Source organism: Nicotiana tomentosiformis, chromosome 1 (genome assembly GCF_000390325.3).
Source record: "Nicotiana tomentosiformis chromosome 1, ASM39032v3, whole genome shotgun sequence".
In the NCBI taxonomy this organism is placed as follows: Eukaryota; Viridiplantae; Streptophyta; class Magnoliopsida; order Solanales; family Solanaceae; genus Nicotiana; species Nicotiana tomentosiformis.
Window position 1 is genome coordinate 126,468,959 of NC_090812.1, and position 16,112 is coordinate 126,485,070.

The following is a 16,112-nucleotide window of genomic DNA, read 5'->3' on the forward strand; positions in this document are numbered from 1 at the left end:
GTATAAAGGAGTATAATGTGAGAACGTTAGTGGGAGATTGATGTTAGGCCAAAATGCTATACTTTTAGTACATTACTCGCCTTACATGTTGTTAGTTTAGTGGTTAATTATGCGACGTTTGAGCTAAATTATGTTGTTTTATATGTAGGAGCATCGGAAGACAAAGACGAGTGAAGGTTGCACAAAAAGAGGACGAAAATGCAAGAAAAGAGCACAAAAATGCCCAAGTACCCAAACATTGCTACAGACCACGCTTCGTGAGGTCTATAGCCAGCTTGATCGCGCTAAGACCAGGCTTCGCGAGGTCTATAGCTAGCTTGACCGCACTATAGACCGGACTTCACAAGGTCTATAACCAGGTTGACTGCGCTATAAGCCTGGCTTTGCGAGGTCTATAGCCTGGTAATTAAAGGTCGTGGGTTAAAAGTCTCCAACCCGGATTTGGACTTAAGGACTTCAACCCTAGCCTATAAATACTCCCTAAACATGTCTAAGAGGGGGGAGGACGTTTTTAGAGCAAGTTCGGCCTAAAGAAGACGTTTTTGGAGAGGGGATTCGACTTAAGGAGGCAAGAACACGCTAGGAGTAAGGCGAAGAATTCTTCTACGAGTTTTTCACTTCCTTCTTCCTATTCCCATTATTGGTAATGAATTCTAGTATTGTACTTTTGCATACTATTATGAATAACTAATTTGTTATCTAGAGTTTTGATGAAACCTTTTGTAGGATGAATTCTTATTACGTTTTTATATAATTAGGTCGTTGGATTTCTCTACTTGTTCAACTACGTATTTATTGTTGTTGATTGAATGGCCATCAATTGATTGTGCCTATTTAGTGTGTATATTTCTCAAGAGAGAGTACGCATTTAGGTAGTGTTGAACAACATCACTCCTAACGTATGTGAGAGATCAATACGGAGGGTTTAAATGCGGGATTAGAGATAACGAAACCTTGGTGCGATCGTAGTGAGCGATGAACTAGTCCCAACTAGCGTAGTTCGAGAGGATACATCTATTAAATTGTGGTAGTTGCTCGAGAGAGAGCTACGACACCCAAAGTACTCACGATCGGTAGAGAATACTTAGGCGAAATTATAAAAGACGTAACAGGAAGAATTCCAACAATTGGGGAAATCATAACTCTAGACCTCCTTAATCTTTTCTCCAATCTCCAGTATCTTTAGTTGTTAGTTAATTAGTTAAACATAAGAATCTTTATATTTATAACTTAGGAATTGTTCGAGCTTGTCTTCTTAGTGATAGTCAACAGTTGTAGCGAAACCTTAGTTCTCTGTGGGATTCGACTTCGGACTTTTAGACCGAATTATATTTGCAGTGACCGCTTATCCTTTTTATGACTAGAGTTGGGCATGATCAGAGATACAAAGGAACTTCCCATAGCAGTAGGTCTACACAGGGATCGACATTGAGCCCTTACTTATTTACGCTAGTTATGGAGGCACAAATGAGGCAATTTGTTGAGGCTTTAAATGCTCAAAAGAGATAATATTATGAATAGTAGCCAATAGCAGTGTGCATTAGAGACAGAAATTGAGGTGCCAATAGAGGAGTCCACAATAGAACATCAACAATTAATCAAACTAGAATTTGAGGATGCCAATGTTGTAGAAGAGATACTTAAGTCAACCAAGGATAATGAGTATACATATTTAGTTGACTCTACTGTCATTGGTGTTGATGATGTTGACAGTCCCAAAGTTCATGTAGTTGAGTGCATTGGTCCACACTCCAAGTATTTTTCCACATTGTGTTTGGATGATGATATAGAAATAGAGCCATCCGAGCCACTTGAGGAGTCAAGGAATGAGGAACAATGTGCCTACATTCTGGAATTCTTCTTGCCAAAAAGTCGGGATTACACACCTCATCTAAAGGCCAAGAATTGCAGAATACTATATTATTTCCTTGGGCCAGTTAGATTCAGTCCACCACCCCAGGAGCATAATCATAAGCTTGAAGCAAAACTTAGGGCTCAATTCATAAGCTCGAGGTGGAGGCAAAAAGTGATTCGCGTTGTGATGCGACGTTAAGTCAAGCGCTTGTTGGGAGGCAACCCAGATTTACTTATTTTTTTTATTTTTATTTTTTATTCTTTATTTTTTATTATTATATTATTCTTATAGTGTTGTTTTTTATTTCTCTAGGAGCATGAGAAGCAAGGCAGTTGGAAGAAAGTAAAAGCAAGTGAGATGGTTAGAACTAAGTGTGGGGTTCCCGCAGAAAGAACCAAGTATGGGAGAAGTCTGAGTACCCCATGGGGTGCCCCATGAGCTGCTAATGCTTCTTCCTTTGGCCTACCAGGGAGTTTCTTTTACCCTCTTGTATTTATGGGTGTGCATTGGAGACAATGCACAATTTTAAATGTGTGGTGAGGAGATTATTTGGGTGACTTTCTATGCTATTTTAGTTGTGTTAGTTTAATTGAATAATTAATTTTTTTTTTAAAAAAGATTGGACTTTTCCCGACGATGGATCTATTAGACAGTTTTCTTGAGGGTTTAAAGTCTAGCAAAAGCCGCAATTTTTTTTTAAAAAATCCAAAAATATTTCCTTTATTTTTGTAGGTAGTAATAATCCCCTGTGATTTTTCTTTGTGCCTCGCTTCTTTTTTATGGGATGTAATTTGAACCGGGTCATAGTTTTTTATTTTTAGAGTAGAATAGGATTTAGGAAAAAAAAAGAAGGAAGATGAGATTTCTAAGCGCCTTTTACTTGTTTGATAGTAGCATATTTAGGCTCTAGCATGTGTATTACCTTCCCTATACTTTGAAATTGCTTATGATGCCTTATTGAGTTAGATAGCATATCTATTGACGCATATGTCTCATTTTCTTGGCTCGTGTTCACTTTGTGCTTAATGTTTAATATTTTGTGGCTCCGTGAATACTTATAATTGTTTGAAAATTGGAATAGAACCGTCCTTAATGAGTCATGTGCCCTGTGTGGTGAGAAATTGTATAGTTCGTGTCATTACATTAGAGTCTAGAACTTGCCCGGCATGTGAGTTGAACCAAAATTTTAGGTTTTTCTCGGTTTAAAAACTGATTTTAGGCTTTCTTTGATTTGTTTGATGTTAATGCTTTATCCCTAGTCAACCATTTTGAGCCTATAAACTTTAATTTGGCAACCACATTACAAGTCTATACCCCTTTATTCTTAATTGTCATTGTTTTGATCGTTTTACCTCTTAAAGCGCTTTAATTATAAAATGAGCGCTAGAAGAAATAAGGAGAAAACTTGGGTGACTTTTGAGTGGAACCAATGAAAGAACGAAATGTGCAATTATATTGTAAGGAATACACCACTAGCAGTGATGGTAGAAAAGAAAAGAAAAAAGAAGAAAAAAAAAGTATTGTTGAAAAAAGGAAATATGTAGCAAAAGAAAATAAGAATATCTTGTCCTTGCTAGTGGGTATGAATTAAAGTAGTGCTTAAAAAAAGAGGAAATATTTCTGAGAGTGATATTGTTTGTGAAAGTGAAATTGTGTTGAAGAAAAATGCGCTTAAAGTTAAGTTTGTGATGTGTTAAAATGCTTAGGAAGGTTAGTCACTATTCTTAAATTTATCCTACCCGTTCCTTAGCCCACATTACAACCATGAAAAAGTACTAATTGATTTTAGATTGAGAAAGCCTACATTAGTAGAGGTTTACATAATGGGCAAGCCGATGGTACTTTGTGCATGCAAGTGTAACGACCCGGCCGGTCGTTTCGAGAGTTATAGCCTCGTTTTCCCCATTTCTACTTCTTTTTGTGTTATTCAGCTATATTATGTTATATCGGGTTAGTTGGTTCGGGACCGGAATGGTTTCAGAGTGAATTGAGACACTTAGTCTCTTAAGTAGAAACTTAAGTTAGAAAAGTCAACCGGATATTGACCTATGTGTAAACGATCTCGGATTTGAATTCTTATGGTTCCATTAGCTCTGTTAGGTGATTTTGGACTTAGGAGTGCGTCCGGAATGTGATTTGGAGGTCCGTGGTAGAATTAGGCTTGAATTGGCGAAATTGAAAATTTGGCGATTTTGGTCGGTAGTGGAAAATTTAATATTGGGGTCGGAATGGAATTCTGGAAGTTGGATTAGGTTTGTAATGTCATTGGTTATGTGTGTGCAAAATGTGAGATCATTCGGACGTGGTTTGGTTGGTTTCGGCATCGGTTGCCGAATTTAAAAATTTAGAAGTTCTTAGGCTTGAATCCGAGGCTAATTTGATGATTTGATGTGGTTTTGAGTGATTCGAAGGTTCGACTAAGTTAGTATGTTGATATATGACTTGTTGGTATTTTTGGTTAAGGTCCCGAGGGCCTCGGGGTGATTCCGGGTGGTTAACGGATTTGTCGAAGTTGAAAAATGCAGCTGAAGTTGCTGCTACTGCTATTTTCGCACCTGCGGAAGAAAGCCTCGCAGGTACGAGGCCGCTGGTGCGCGTGAGGAGTGCGCAGGTGTGGGAAATGCTGGGCTAGGCAGGTTGCGCAGGTGCGAGTTGGAGGTCGCATCTGTGAGCCCGCAGGTGCGAACCTGGGGTGCAGATGCGGAAAGGGGGATGTTGGGCAGGCTTTGCAGAAGCGGAGGAAACGCGCAGGTGCGCCTTCGCAGGCGCAGGGTTTTGGGTCGCAGATGAGGAAGCTGGGCTCCTAAGTGAGTTCCACACTTGCGATGGATTTTTCCGCAGGTGCGGTGGTGCAGAAGCGTGAAAGTTTCCGCATGTGCGAAAAACCTAGGAAGAAACCATAAATAGAACCCTTTGCGAATTTGGTTCATTTCCACCATTTTCAAGTCCATTTTTGGAGCTTTTGGAGGGATTTTTGAAGGGTGATTCAAGGGCTATTAGTGAGGTAAGTTGCTTGAGCCCTAATACTCGTATATATGGTGATGTTTCCATTGTTTAATCATTTTAATTAGTAAAAATGAGGGGTTAGGGCTTGGAATATTTGTAGAGTAATTTAAGGATTTGAAGGACCAAAAGATGTCAAATTTTGATGAATTTGGTATGGTTAGGTTCGTGAGGGAATGAGCTTTATAGTTTTGTGAATTTTGTCAGATTTCGAGATGTGGGCCCGGGGGCCGGGTTTGAGCTAATTTCGGGTTTTGGTCTAATTTTGTAGCTTTTCTTGTGGAATTCATTCCATTAGCGCGTATTGATGGTATTGTACTGATTGTGAATAGATACGGAGCATTTGGATACTGAGTCCAGAGGCAAGAGCATTGCAGGGTAGTGATTTGACCGGTTTGAGGTATGTAATGATTGTAAATCTAGTCCTGAGGGTACGAAACCACGGATTTTGTATCATTCTACTATTTTTAGTGACGCACATGCTAGGTGAAGGGCGTGTGGGCGTGCACTGTTGGGGATTGTGACTTGGTCCGTCTCGTAGCTACTGTAAAGTTGCATACTTTGTTGAAACTATATGATACTTATATGTTTTAGAAAGAGTTTTCTGTAAATTGGGCTGAATGCCATGTTTGGGCCTTGCGCCAGTGCTGTTTGGACCCTTAGGGTCTTTTTCTTACTATCCTCTCATTGTTTTCGATTGAAAATCTATACTCAGTTATGTTTATACTTGTTTACCGCATACCTCAGTTTTATGACTCTATTTTGATGCATATAAATGTTTCGGGCCGAATGCCCTATTTTACTGAAATGCCCGAGTGGCTTGAGAGGTTTATGACTGAGTGAGGCCGAGGGCCTGATTTGTGAGGATGAGTGTGGATCGGGGCTGCCCACCTGCAGCATACTTTATTATTATAGCACGTGAGTTGTCCGTGCAGCAAGTGAGTTGTCCGTGCAGATTATAGCGTTTGGGCTGAAGGATCCCCTCCGGAGTCTGTACACACCCCCAGTGAGCGCAGGTACCTACTGAGTGCGAGTGTCGAGTGCCGAGTGCTGAGTGACTGGGAGGCATGAGTGATTGTGAGGTATGCCCGAGTGGCAAGAGTGATCGTGAGGTATGCCCGAGTGTCAAGAGTGATTGTGAGGTTTGCCCGAGGGGCTGTATATGTGTGATGCTTTGCCCGAGGGGCTGTTTATGATTTCATCATTTTTGCTTACCTTTGCATTTCTCCTATGTTTGAAAGGTGTTGAAAAATATCCTTAAAGGAGTTTTTTACTGAAACTGGATTTAAACGAGATACTTTGATTCAAATCCTGATTTTAAAAGCATGTGGTATTTTACTGAGCTTTCATGATATGAACGTTATATGCTTTATTGCTCATCACTACTGCTCAGTCTTTGTTTATTGTTGTTACTTACTGAGTTGGTGTACTCATGTTACTCCCTGCAACTTGTTTGCAGATCTAGGTGTAGCTGGACAGGGTAGCAGTTGTTGATTGTTCTGGTTGCAGATTATTTTCTCGGAGATAGCAAGGTAGTTGTTTGGCGATCGCAGCTCCTGCTCTTCTCCCTCTTATCTTCCTCTAGTTGTATTTAGCTATTTTCCAGGCTGAGTTAGCCTTGATATTGTTAGACAGATTGTAGTAGATGCTCATGACTAGTGACACCCCGATAGGCGCCATCACGACAGGGGTTAGTTTGGGTCGTGACAGATTGGTATCAGAGACTATGTTACATAGGTCTCACGAGTCATGAGCGGGTTTAGTAGAGTCTTGCGGATCGGTATAGAGATGTATGTACTTATCTTCGAGAGGCTGCAGAACCTTTAGGAAACTTCACATTCTTGAATTCTTGTCATGCGAATTTGTGCGAGGTTGTTTCATTCTCTCACAGATGGTGAGGACTCGTGCTACCGGTCAGGAGGGCCAGCCACCAGTACCACCAGCCAGGGCCGCGAGAGGTCGAGGCCGCAGTAGAGGCCGTGGTAGGGGCAGAGGTGTAGCCCGCACAACAGCTGGGGCAGTACCTGCAGATCCACCAGTTGTCCCAGATCAGGACCAGGTTCCAGTTATTGATGCACCAGCTCAGGCACCACCTGTGCCTATTGTGATTCTAGCCCTTCAGGAGGCCCTAGCTTAGATTCTGACAGCGTGTACCGGCCTTGCTCAGGCGGCCTCTATTTCGACGGTCGCAGCCACTTCTTAGGCCAGGGGAGGCACTCAGACTCCCATCGCTCGCACACCCGAGTAGGTTATTCAGGGACTTCAGACACCGGAGGCACCACCAGCCCAGCCGGTTGTAGTTGCTCAGAATTATGTGGTTCATGCTATGCCTGAGGATGATCAGCGTAGGTTGGAGAGATTTGGGAAACTCCAGAAACCACCTTTCAGTGGCACAGAGAGAGAGGATGCTCAAGACTTTTTGAACATGTGTCAGAGGATACTCCGTACTGCCGGTATTCTGGAGACTTGTGGGGTCTCATTCACTACCTTTCAGATCTCTGGGGATGCACTCAGATGGTGGGAGACTTACGAGAAGCGTAGGCCTATTGGCGCAACACCCCTTACTTGGCAACAGTTCTCTGTGGTCTTTTTGGAGAAGTTCGTGCCTCGATCCCGCAGAGAGGAGCTGCGCAGACAGTTTGAGCGGCTTCGCCAGGGTGATATGTTTGTGACACAGTATGAGATGCAATTCTCTGAGTTGTCCCATCATACTATCTGGTTGGTTCCCACGGACAGAGAGAGGATCATGAGGTTTATTGATGGCCTCACTTATCAGCTACAATTGCTCATGACCAGGGAGCAGGCTTCGGGTGCTACCTTTGATGAGGTTGTCGACATTGCTCGGCAGATTAAGATGGTTCGCGGTCAGGAGAGGGTTGAGAGGGAGGCCAAGAAGACTCGTGGTCAGGGTGGATTCAGTGGTGCTCCTTTTGGGGGTCAGTTTTAGCACGGTAGAGGTCGTCATTTCAGACAGGATCATTCAGCTCGGCCATTTCACCATGGTGCATTATCTGTCCAAGGTTCTCACAGTTCTCATCAGGGCCACTCATCACTTAGTGCCCTTCCAGCTCAGAGTTCATCCCGTGCTCCACCTGTTCAGGGCTCTTCCATACCAGGTTCTTCTACCAGTTATCCCGGTGCTAGGGGTTCCCTTCAGTTTCCGCCGCCAGCACCAGGGAGTTGTTTTGAGTGTGGGGAGCTTGGGCATATGTGTAGGTAGTGTCCTCGTTGTCATGGAGGTCTATCTCAGCAAAGGAGTCAGCCTCCGACTACAGCACCAGTTACCTCACCACCTGCCCAGTCAGCTCGGGGTGGAGGTTAGTCAGCTAGGGGTCGCCCTAGAGGGGGAGGCAAATCAGGGGGTGGTCAGGCCCGTTTCTATGCTCTCCCTGCCAGACCAGATGCTATTGCTTCAGATGCTGTGATTACAGGTATTGTCTCAGTTTGTCACAGAGATGCCTCAGTATTATTTGACCCGAGTTCCACGTATTCATATGTTTCCTCGTATTTCACCCATTTTTTGGATATGCCCCGTGAGTCTCTAGTTTCTTCTGTTCATGTATCTACTCCTGTGGGCGATACTATTATTGTGGACCGCATATATAGGTCATGTGTTGTGACTATTGGGGGTCTGGAGACCCAGGTGGACCTTTTGCTGCTCAGTATGGTCGACTTTGATGTGATATTGGGTATGGATTGGTTATCTCCATGTCATGTTGTTCTAGATTGTCACGCTAAGACGGTGACGTTGACTATACCGGAAATTCCGAGGGTTGAGTGGAGCGATTTTATAGATTATGTACCAAGTAGGGTGATTTCATATTTGAAGGCTCAACGCATGGTTGAGAAGGGTTGCCTATCTTATTTGGCTTTTGCGAGGGATGTTAGTGCATAGACTCCTGTCATTGATTCTGTTCTGGTGGTACGAGATTTTCCGGATGTGTTTCCTGCAGACCTGCCGGGCATGCCGCATGACAGGGATATTGACTTTGATATTGATTTGGTGCAGGGCACTCAGCCCATTTCTATTCCACCGTATCATATGGCACCGGCGGAGTTGAAGTAATTGAAAGAACAACTTCCGGAACTCCTTGATAAGGGGCTTATTCGGCCTAGTGTGTCACCTTGGGGTACACCGGTTCTATTTGTGAAGAAGAAGGATGGTTCCATAAGAATGTGTGTTGATTATAGGCAGTTGAACAAGGTCACAGTCAAGAACAAGTATCCTTTGACTCGTATTGATGATTTATTCGACCAGCTTCAGGGAGCGAGGGTGTTCTCCAAGATTTATTTGAGGTCCAGTTATCACCAGCTGAAGATTAGGGATTTAGATATTCTTAAGACAGCTTTCAGGACCCGATATGGCCATTATGAGTTCTTGGTGATGTCTTTTGGGCTGACCAATGCCCCAGTAGTGTTCATGCATTTGATGAACAGTGTATTCCAGCCCTATTTGGACTCATTCGTTGTTGTATACATTAATGACATTCTGGTGTACTCTCGTAGCCAGGAGGAGCACACTCAGCATTTGAGGATTGTATTACAGAGATTGAGGGAGGAGAAACTTTATGCAAAGTTCTCTAAGTGTGAGTTTTGGCTCAGCTAGGTAGCATCCTTGGGGCACGTGGTGTCCAGTGAGGGTATTCAGGTGGATCCAAAGAAGATAGAGGCGGTGCAGAGTTGGCCCAGACCGTCCTTACCCATGGAGATTAGGAGTTTTCTTGGTTTGGCGGGTTACTACCGTCGCTTTGTGGAGAGATTTTCATCTATTGCATCGCCCTTGACCAAATTGACCCAAAAGGGTGCTCCATTCAGGTGGTCGGATGAGAGTGAAGAGAGCTTTCAGAAGCTCAAGACTGCTTTGACCACAACTCCAGTGTTAGTTCTGCCATCAGCTTCAGGCTCTTACACCACGTATTGTGATGCCTCGAGGATTGACATTGGTTGTATTTTGATGCAGGAGGGTAGGGTGATTGCCTATGCCTCGCCCCAGTTGAAGACCCATGAGAAGAACTATCATGTCCATGATCTTGAGTTAGCAGCCATTATTCACGCCTTGAAGATTTGGCGTCATTATTTGTATGGGGTTCATTATGAGATCTATACTGATCACCAGAGTCTGCAGTATCTGTTAAAGCAGAAGGATCTTAATTTGCATCAGCGGAGATGGTTGGAGCTTCTTAAGGACTATGATATCACTATTTTGTACCATCCAGGGAAGGCCAATGTGGTGGCTGATGCTTTGAGTCGTCGGGTAGAGAGTTTGGGGAGTTTAGCATATCTTCCAGCAGTAGAGAGACCTTTGGCATTGGATGTTCAGGCCTTAGTGGGCCAGCTTGTCAGATTGGATATTTCGGAGCCTAGTCGGGTATTGACCTGTGTGGTCTCCAGGTCTTCTCTTTATGACCGTATCAGGGAGCGTCAGTATGATGACCCCCACTTGCTCGTTTTTCTGGATAGAGTTGATTCTTCAGAAGGCCCACAACTCGCGATATTCCATCCATCTGGGTGCCGCAAAGATGTACCAGGATTTGAGGCAGCACTATTGGTAGAGGCAGATGAAGAAGGATATAGTTGGGTTTTTTGCTCGGTGTCTCAACTGTCAGCAAGTTAAGTATGAGCATCAAAGACCGGGTGGCTTGCTTCAGAGATTAGAGATCCCAGAGTAGAAGTGGAAGCAGATCACCATGGACTTGGTAGTTGGGTTCCCACGGACTTCGAGGAAGTTTGACGTTATTTGGGTTATTGTGAATCAGCTGACCAAGTCCGCGCACTTCATTCCAGTTGGTACTACTTACTCTTCAGAGCGGTTGGCTGAGATTTGCATCTGAGAGATCGTTCTCCTGCATGGTGTCCCAGTTTCCATCATTTCAGGTAGGGGTACTCAGTTCACATCGCAGTTTTGGAGGGTCGTGCAACGAGAATTGGGTACTCAGGTTGAGTTGAGCACAACCTTTTACCCTCAGACGGACGGGCAGTCCGAGCGCACTATTCAGATATTGGAGAACATGTTGCATGCTTGTGACATTGACTTTGGGGGTTCATGGGACCAGTTTCTGCCACTCGCGGAGCTTGCATATAACAACAGTTATCAGTCGAGTATTCAGATGGCTCCATGTGAGGCTTTATATGGGAGGAGGTGTAGATCTCCGATTGGATGGTTTGAGCCGGGTGAGGCTAGACTCTTAGGTACAGATTTGGTCCAGGATGCATTAGATAAGGTGAAATTGATTCAGGAGTGGCTTCGCACGGGGCAATCTAGGCAGAAGAGCTACACGGATATGAAGGTCCGTGATGTGTCTTTTATGGTTAGGGAGAAGGTTTTGCTGAAGGTATCACCCATGAAGGGTGTTATGAGGTTTGGGAAGAGGGGCAAGTTGAGCCCCAGGTTTATTGGGCCTTTTGAGGTGCTTCAGAGGATTGGAGAGGTGGCTTATAAGCTTGCCTTGCTACCCAGCTTGTCGAGTGTGCATCCAGTGTTTCATGTTTCTATGCTCCGGAAGTATATTGGAGATCCGTCCCATGTTTTGGATTTCAGCACGGTTCAGTTGGAGGGTGATATGACTTATGATGTGGAGCCGGTGGCTATTTTGGATCGGCAGGTTCGAAGGTTGATGTCAAAGGATATAGCTTCAGTGAAGGTGCAATGGAGAGGTCAGCCCGTGGATGAAGCCACCTGGGAGACTGAGCGGGAGATGCGGAGAAGATATCCATGCCTATTCGAGACTCTAGGTTTCTAGACCCGTTCGAGGACGAACGAATGTTTAAAAGGGGGAGGATGTAATGACCCAGCCGGTCGTTTCGAGAGTTATAGCCCCGTTTTCCCCATTTCTACCTCTTTTGTGTTATTCAGCTATATTATTATATATCGGGTTAGTTGGTTCGGGACCGGAGTAGTTTAGAGTGAATTGAGACACTTAGTCTCTTAAGTAGAAACTTAAGTTGGAAAAGTTAACCAGATGTTGATCTATGTATAAACGATCTCGGATTTGAATTCTGATGGTTCCGTTAGCTCCGTTAGGTGATTTTGGACTTAGGAGTGTGTCTGGAATGTGATTTGGAGGTCCGTGGTAGAATTAGGCTTGAATTGGCGAAATTGGAAATTTGGCGATTTCGGTTGGCAGTGGAAAATTTGATATCGGGGTCGGAATGGAATTCCGGATGTTGGAGTAGGTTCGTATTGTCATTTGTGATGTGTGTGCAAAATTTGAGGTCATTCGGACGTGGTTTGGTTGGTTTCAGCATCGGTTGCCGAATTTGGAAATTTAAAAGTTCTTAGGCTTGAATTCGAGCGTAATTTGATGATTTGATGTGGTTTTGAGTGATTCGAAGGGTCGACTAATTTAGTATGTTGATATATGACTTGTTGGTATTTTTGGTTGAGGTCCCGAGGGCCTCGGGGTGATTCCGGGTGGTTAACGGATTTGTCGAAGTTGGAAAATGCAGTTGAAGCTGCTGCTACTGCTATTTTCGCACCTGCGGAAGAAAGCCTCGCAGGTGTGAGGCTGCTGGTGCGCGTGGGGAGTGCGCAGGTGCGAGCAATGCTGGGCTAGGCAGGTTGCGCAGGTGCGAGTTGGAGGTCGCATCTGCGAGCCCGCAGGTGCGAAACCTGGGGTGCAGATACGGAAAGGGGGATGCTGGGCAGGCTTCGCAGAAGCGGAGGAAACACGCAGGTGTGCCTTCGCAGGCGCGGGGTTTTGGGTCGCAGATGCGGAAGCTGGGCTGCTAAGTGAGTTCCGCACCTGTGATGGATTTTTCCGCAGGTGCGGTGGCGCAGAAGCGTGAAAGTTTCCGCAGGTGCGAAAAACCTAGGCAGAAACCATAAATAGAACCCTTCGCGAATTTGGTTCATTTCCACCATTTTCAAGTCGGTTTTTGGAGCTTTTGGAGGGATTTTTGAAGGGTGATTCAAGGGCTATCAGTGAGGTAAGTTGCTTGAGCCCTAATACTCGTATATATGGTGATTTTTCCGTTGTTTAATCATTTTAATTAGTAAAAATGAGGGGTTAAGGCTTGGAATTTTTGGAGAGTAATTTAAGGATTTGAAGGACCAAAAGATGTCGGATTTTGATGAATTTTGTATGGTTAGGTTCGTGAGGGAATGAGCTTTCTAGTTTTGTGAATTTTATCGAATTTCGAGACGTGGGCCCGGGGACCAGGTTTGCACCAATTTTGGGTTTTTGTCTAATTTTGTAGCTTTTCTTGTGGAATTCTTGCCATTAGCGTATATTGATGGTATTATACTGATTGTGAATAGATTTGGAGCATTTGGAGGCCGAGTCCAGAGGCAAGAGCATTGCGGGGTAGAGATTTGACCGGTTTGAGGTAAGTAACGATTGTAAATCTAGTCCTGAGGGTATGAAACCCCGGATTTTGTATCATTCTACTATTTTTAGTGACGCACATACTAGGTGACGGGCATGTGGGTGTGCACTGTTGGAGATTGTGACTTGGTCCGTCCTGTAGCAACTGTAAAGTTGCATACTTTGTTGAAACTATATGATACTTATATGTTTTAGAAAGAGTTTTCTGTAAATTGGGCTGAATGCTATGTTTGGGCCTTGCGTCAGTGCTGTTTGGACCCTTAGGGGCTTTTTGTTACTATCCTCTCATTGTTTTCGATTGAAAATCTATACTCAGTCATGTTTATACTTGTTTACGGTATAACTCAGTTTTATGACTCTATTTTGATGCATATAAATGTTTCGGGTCGAATGCCCTGTTTTACTGAAATGCCCGAGTGTCTTGAGAGGTTCATGACTGAGTGAGGACGAGGGCCTAATTTGTGAGGATGAGTGTGGATCGGGGCTTCCCGCCTGCAGCATACTTTATTATTATAGCACGTGAGTTGTCCGTGCTGATTATAGCTCTTGGGCTGAAGGAGCCCCTTCGAGTCTGTACACACCCCCAGTGAGTGCAGGTACCTAATGAGTGCGAGTGCCGAGTGTTGAGTGACTGGGAGGCATGAGTGATTGTGAGGTATGCCCGAGTGGCAAGAGTGATCGTGAGGTATGCCCGAGTGGCAAGAGTGATTATGAGGTTTGCCCGATGGGCTGTTTATGATTTCATCATTTTTGCTCACCTTTGCATTTTTCCTCTGTTTGAAAGCTGTTGAAAAATATCCTTAAAGGATTTTTTTTACTGAAACTGGGTTTAAACGAGATACTTTGATTCAAATCCAGATTTTAAAAGCATGGGGTATTTTACTGAGATTTCTTGATATGAACGTTATATGCTTTATTGCTCGCCACTACTGCTCAGTCTTTATTTATTGTTGTTACTTACTGAGTTGGTGTACTCACGCTACTCCCTGCACCTTGTGTGCAGATCCAGATGTAGCTGGACACGGTAGCGGTTGTTGATTGTTCTGGTTGCAGATTTTTTTCTCGGAGATAGCAAGGTAGTTGATTGGCAATCGCAGCCCCAGCTCTTCTCCCTCTTATCTTCCTCTAGTTGTTTTTAGCTATTTTTCAGGCTGAGTTAGCCTTGACATTGTTAGAAAGATTGTAGTAGATGCTCATGACTAGTGACACCCCGATGTCGGGCTTTTCCTTCCGCACTTTTATTTTGATTTGAACTCATTTACGAAGATTTTTATGTTAAATAACATTGAAATTATCTTTGAAATGAAAATATCGGTTTGTTTTGGAAATGAGTCGGCTTGCCTAGTTCCACGATAGGCGCCATCACGACAGGGGTTAGTTTGGATCATGACAGCATGTGACTTCTTTGTGAGAGTGAGGAATTTCTTTGATATATGTGAGTCCTTAAAATATATTTGAGCATTTGATTCAACTGTGTGGATTCAACTTACTCTTTTGTTCTTGTTGTGAGGGAACATGATTTCGCAAGGGATATGTGACATTATTAGATGTCTCTATGATGCTAAGTGTTCAAGCCATGAATGCATTGTGATATTGAGTCAGTTTATGAGGCTATGATTGTTATAAGCATGTTGTCTTATTGTTGAATAAATTTTTGAAGTATGACATGGAGTAAAGGAAAGAGTGTGTTGAAGGCATATGCTAAAGTTTAATTGCTGCTATCAACCATAGTCTTAGGTATGGTGTGCTTTGGATGTGCTAAACAAAAATAAGGTGCTCTAGGATCGGACTTCGCGAGGTCTATAACCAGGTTGACCACGCTATAAGCCTAGCTTTGCCAGGTCTATAGCCTGGTAATTAAAAGTCGTGGGTTAAAAGTTTCCAACCCAGATTTGGACTCAAGGACTTCAACCCTAGCCTATAAATACTCCCTAAACATGTCTAAGAGAGGGGAGGACGTTTTTAAAGCACGTTCGACCTAAAGAAGACATTTTTGGAGAGGGGATTCGACTTAAGGAAGCAAGAACACGCTAGGAGTAAGGTGAAGAATTCTTCTACGAGTTTTTCACTTCCTTTTTCCTATTCCCATTATTGGTAATGAATTCTAGTATTGTACTTTTGCATACTATTATGAATAGCTAATTTGTTATCTAGGGTCTTGATGAAACCTTTTGTAGGATGAATTCTTATTACGTTTTTATATAATTGAGTCGTTGGATTTCTCTACTTGTTCAACTACGTGTTTATTGTTGTTGATTGAATGGCCATCAATTGACTGTGCCTATTTAGTGTGTATATTGCTCGCGAGAGAGTACGCATTTAGGTAGTGTTGAACAACATCACTCCTAATTTATGTGAGAGATAAATACGGAGGGTTTAAAGATGGGATTAAAAATAACGAAACCTTGGTGCGATCGTAGTGAGCGGTGAACTAGTGCCAGCTAGCGTAGTTCGAGAGAATACGTCTATTAAATTGTGGTAGTTGCTTGAGAGAGAGCTACGACACCCAAAGTACTCACGATCGGTAGAGAATACTTAGGCGAAATTATAGAAGACGTAGCGGGAAGGATTCTGACAATTGGGAAAATCATAACTCTAAACCTCCTTTATCTTTTCTCCAACCCCCAATATCTTTAGTTGTTAGTTCACTTCTTTAATTTGTTATTTAATTAGTTAAACATAAGAATCTTTATATTTGTAACTTAGGAATTGTTAGAGCTTGTCTTCTTAGTGATAGTCAACAGTTGTAGCGAAGCCTTAGTTCTCTGTGGGATTCGACTCCGGACTTTTAGAACGGATTATATTTGCAGCGACCGCTTATCCATTTTAGGACTAGAGTTGGGCGTGATCAGAGATACAAAGGAATTTCCCATAGTAGTAGGTCTACACAGGGATCAACATTGAGCCCTTACTTGTTTACGCTAGTTAGG